This window comes from Penaeus vannamei, chromosome 8, assembly GCF_042767895.1.
Source record: "Penaeus vannamei isolate JL-2024 chromosome 8, ASM4276789v1, whole genome shotgun sequence".
Taxonomy (NCBI): Eukaryota; Metazoa; Arthropoda; class Malacostraca; order Decapoda; family Penaeidae; genus Penaeus; species Penaeus vannamei.
This window is the reverse complement of record NC_091556.1, coordinates 13,693,903-13,698,902: the sequence shown is the minus strand read 5'-3', so window position 1 is coordinate 13,698,902 and position 5,000 is coordinate 13,693,903. Positions and strand designations below refer to the sequence as shown.

Sequence of the window (5,000 nt, the reverse complement as noted above, 5' to 3'; positions counted from 1 at the left end):
CTGCTGCTAGGGGCGGGGCGGGGGAGGGGGCTGCTGCTAGGGGCGGGGCGGGGGAGAGGGCTGCTGCTTGGGGCGAGGCAGGGAAGGGGGCTGCTGCTTGGGGCGTGGGCTCCTCGCGAGGACCGAACCGGGCGAAGACCCACCCACAGCTAGGGGCTGTTCTCTTCGGAAGGAGGACTGCGGCTTAAGGGGGCGTGTCTTGCAGGGGTGGGCGGGAAGGCAGGTGGAGGGAGAGCCATGGGGTGGTGCTTATGGGGGAAGGAGTGAGGGTGAGGGAGAAAGTGAGTGAGAGAGGGATAGAGGGAGAGGGAGAGTGAAAATGAGGGTGGGAGGGAGAGGGAGAGTGAAAATGAGGGTGGGAGGGAGAGGGACAGAGACAGACATAGACAGAGACAAAGACAGACAGACAGACAAACAGGCAGGCTGAAAGACAGAGGCAGACTAGAATGAGTGACTCCTGTGGCTCTGAAAGGCCCGAGGGGGAGAGCGGGGGTGGGGGTCGAGAGCTGCGAGCCGAGACGTGACGATAAGAAAAAGTATATTTTCGGTAACGAGTAGATTTTTTGAGTGGGGTGGGAGGAGAGGGGAGTAGGGAGGATTTCGGTGTAATAAGGAAAGAGAAAATGCGAAGTTTACAAGAAAAATGAAGCTCAGGGTCATAAGAATTGGCAAGGAAAAAAGAACACACGGAAGTTTTTTTAATTTCCGAAGGGGCCGAGCCTTAGGCCTGAATTTGGAGGGATCTGCGTGGGATGGGCGTGAAAGAGAAGAGCTGGCGGTGGCAGGGCAGACGAGGGCGTGGCAGGGGGAGGGAAGGTGCGGCCCTGACGGCAGGGAGGGACGGAGTTGGAGGCAGGGAGGAGGAGGCGAAGGGGTGGCAGAGGCCGACCGGGGAAGCGCTCAAAGTTCAGAGCAGCACAACTCGCGAAGGGAAGAGGAGGGGAGGGAAGTTGTGTGCCTCGCGCGGGGATTGGATACGGGGGGCGGGGTGGGGGTGGGGGGGCACGCCTGCTTGGTCGCCTAGGAAACCTCGGCCAACTTCGGCGTCGTCGCTTTGGCTCTCCTCCGGCGGCCGTCCGGAAGCCTCGCGGGAGAGGGACGCCCTTCGGCCAAGAAGCCCCCGCGTTTTCCGCGATCTGGCTTCAGGGTTTCTCTTCGGCTTGGAAAGAGGGCCACTGAAGGGTGCTTGATTTGGCACTTCGGAGCCGGGAAGCAAAGTCGGGTGGCACTCCGTGTGTGTGCCATTGTTGAAGTTTGATCTTTGGCCCTCCTTTGGCGCTTGTAATCCCTCCCCCCCTCGTACCCCCAGTACCCGCCGACACATACTCGAGGTTGACAGCTCAATTACACAAAGTTTAGCTGAAGTTAAGAGCTGCTCTGAAGGTAGGCATAAATTGCTTAATCCGGGCGCAGCGAGGCCCCGCTTCTCAAAGTTTTACCCGTGGGACCTGCTTTAGGGTAATAGCATATACTATGTGAAACCCCCATTCCGTTGTTGACGCTTAGGGCAAACTTTTACACTTGAGGTTTGGCTGAAGCCTCTCTCATCAAGGGGAATCTTTTTCATCATTTGTGTCGTTTTTTTCTCTCTTTTTCTTTTTGAGAGGGATGGGGTGGGGGGGACTCGTTAAATTTCGAGTCCCAGCCAAGAGAGCAGTTTAATAGAGATGAAAGGATCGTGTTAGCCATTGACGACAAAAGGGTAATTGTTGTACGCCTGTATAGCTCTCCTCTTTATTTCTTGCTTCTTCGTTTCCACTTTTAACCAGAATTCATTTTGCCCTTTTTAATGACGGCGCCGAAGCTATTGCAGATGAAAAGCTACGGCGGGGCTCTCGGCAGCTTTGTGGGATGACGGAGCTCGGATGGCGCAGCTTCTGAGGCCGCGTCGGCGAGTGAGCAACTTTTATATTATGTTACAGAACGCGCAGTTTAATCTCCATTTTAAATGTGTTGATGGCGTAGAAAAGAAAACGCGGAATTTCGAACAATGACATTCATGTGCTTGGGTTGTTTTTTATTTTTTAAAATTATTATTATTATATATTTTTTTATTACGCTATTGTTTCGTGGCAAAACCGCGGTAAAGTTCTGTATTCTGTGATCATTACTGCGCCTCCCTTTGTTCTGTTGTTCGAAGGGGACAATGGCAAAATAAGTCGTTTCTGATGTGATGTTTTATAAGTTGGATTTTTTTTATCTATTGTGGAACATTAATCCAACGATAATCCGGTTACCGTTGTTAATAATCGCTGTTGTATTGCGACCAATGCCATTTTTTATATATAGGTGATGTCATGCCATAACTCTAATTAGCAGCATTAAGAGGGGATAAACTAGCAAGCCATTGCACCATTGTGGCTGCTGCAATTAGAGACATTATTATTATTATTCCGTTACGCTTTGAAAGAACTTTATTGTCTATATATAAGTGCGAGAGACCCTTTCGCCGGGGTCTTGAGGGCTGGGAAATGGAGGCCTATAAACCCAGTGCCAGGGGTTTGGCACTAGGGAGTCGGGGTGCCACGCGATACAGGGGGAGCTCCGATCGGGTGTGGAGTTGGTGCGAAGGAAGGACATGGAGGAATAGGTGATGGTGAGGGTTTGAGCAAATGAGAGGGAGAAATGAGCGGAATTTTGGCAAGATTGAGGATGAGGAAGAAGAGGAGGAGGAAAAAGAATTGAGGAAGTAAAGGAAATCGAGGAGGAGGAGAAGAAAAAGAAGAGGAGGGAGAATAATAAATATAAATAGAAGAAGAAGAAAAAGAAATAGAAACAGAAGAAGAAATAGAAGGAGAAGAAGCAGAACAAGGACAAGAAGAAGAGAAGAGGGAAGTAAAAGATCTCGAGAGAAATATTCAAAGGAGCGGATGTCTTTGGCGAGACGGTTGAAAGGAGAAACGATTATGCAAGAGAGAGAGAGAGAGAGAGAGGGAGGGAGAGGGAAGCCGGTAATGAAGGAAGCGATAAAGATAATGAGCTGAGAGAGGTAAAGGGATAGCGAAGAAGACCCATAAAGAGCAAAAGAAGGAGGAGAAGAAGATGAACATGAACATAAGAAAAGAACAGAATAAAGAAGTGGAAGAAGAGAAGATGATGTAGACAGAGAAAATTGACAGTAACGACATTGAAAACAATGAAAAGGGAGATACCAACCAACCAACACTGAAAAAATTAAGTCTAACCAAATGTTTATAAAAGATGAAAAATGAATGAATAACCACGCCAACCGTGGATATTGAGAACAGGTAATATTAATTGCCTAATTAATGAACTGGCAGCGGCTCAGGGGACAATTAACGACCCTCGATGACAGTGCAGCGACGACGGAGGGAGAGAGGGAGGGAGAGAGAAAGGGGGGAGGGAGGGAGAGAGGGAGGGAGGGGGAGAGAGAGAGAGAGAGAGGGGGAGGGAGAGAGAGAGGAGGGAGGGAGAGAGAGAGAGAGAGAGGGAGGGAGGGATGGAGGGAGGGAGGGGGGGAGGGAGGGGAGGAGGGGGGGAGGGAGGGAGGGAGGGAGGGAAGGAAGGAAGGAGTGGGATGGAGAGGGAGAGGGGGAGGGTGGGAGGGAGGGAGAGGGAGCAGCTCAGTCAGTCGTCCCGTTTTTGTGCGACATTTGAGAAGGGAGGTCCAAAGCGGCCGCTAATTGTTTTGCATAATGTAGCTGTAACTTACTCTGTCGTTGATTGGTTCCGAGGTGACTTCCTTTCTTTTTTCTTCTTCTCTTTCTACTTTTTTTGTCTTGCTTCTCGTGTCTTATCTTTCGGTCTTTCTCTCTCTCTCTCTCTCTCTCTCTCTCTCTCTCTCTCTCTCTCTCTCTCTCTCTCTCTCTCTCTCTCTCTCTCTCTCTCTCTGTCTCTCTCTCACTCACTAACTCACTAACTCACTAACTCACTTTCTCCCTCTCTCTCTCTCTCTTCCTCTCTCCTTGCACGTCTTCTCCCTTCCCCTCTCTGCTTCCATGTCTTCTCCTTCTCCCCATCCTTTCTCCCCCATAACCCTTCCGCTATTCTTCCCCCCATCGTCCCCTCACCCTCACCCCCCCCCCCTCCAAGCCATGGCCACCTCGAACAGACCCCGGATGTTTGGCCAGCCACAACATCCTCGCGCGGGCGGGCCACTGGGCTGGGAACGCCCCCGATGGGAAAGGGGTGGGGTGGGGGTATGGGCGGTTAAATAGGGGTGGGGTGGGTGTTATGGGCGGTTAAAGGGGGGTGGGGTGGGGGTTATGGGCGGTTAAAGGGGGGAGGGGGTGAAAAAGGGGATGGGAAATGAGAGTTAAGGGAGGGGGTGAAAAAGGGGGTGGGGAAATGAGGTTTAAGGGAGGGGGTTGGGAAGGGGTAAGGGGTATTAGAGAGGAATATGGAGGGGGGAGGGTTGAGGAGGTTAAAAGGGGGAGAGGAAGGGGAGGGTTGAGGTTAAAGGGGGGGGGAGTAGGAGGTAAGGGGGAAAGTGAGAGGAGGTAAAATGTAAGGGAGGGAGAGGGAGAGGGGAGAGGGGTATAGAGAAGGAGGGAGAAGGTGAAGAAAGTAGAAAGGAGGGAGAAGGGGGTGGGGGTTGGATAGGAAGATAAGAACAACAACAAACAAACAAACCACGCATAGACTAAATTCGAGAGAGAGAAAAAAATCGAAATGCCGAAATGAAAGAAAAAACGAAAGAAAGCGACAACCAAAATCAGCAGAATGAAAAAAAAGGAAAAGTCAAAAGAAAAGAAAAGGGGAAAGAGAGAGAGGAGAATAAAAAAAAAGAGAGAGAAAAGGAGAGAAAAAAAAGAGAGGAGAGAGTGATGGATAAGACGAATCATGACGAGGCGAAGGGAAGGATATGTGGGAGAGCCGAGGTCATCAGGACAGGATAGCAGGGATTTGGGAGTGATGGAGGAACGGCCCGGTGCAAGTTGGGTCACGGGGGATGGGGGGATGGTGGGGGCCTTTGAGGTGAGGTGGGGGGTGTTGGGTCATAGGAGAGGGGGGGGGGATGCTGGGTCAGAGGAGAGGAG

The 5,000-nt window shown here is 51.1% G+C and overlaps 1 protein-coding gene across 5 annotated transcripts in view; it reads left to right on the top strand.

Annotated features, from left to right (window-relative positions):
- The window catches only part of LOC113817325 (DBH-like monooxygenase protein 1), a 452,414-nt gene that overhangs the window by 425,122 nt on the left and 22,292 nt on the right, over nt 1-5,000 (top strand). The gene's annotated exons all lie outside the window — the stretch shown is intronic.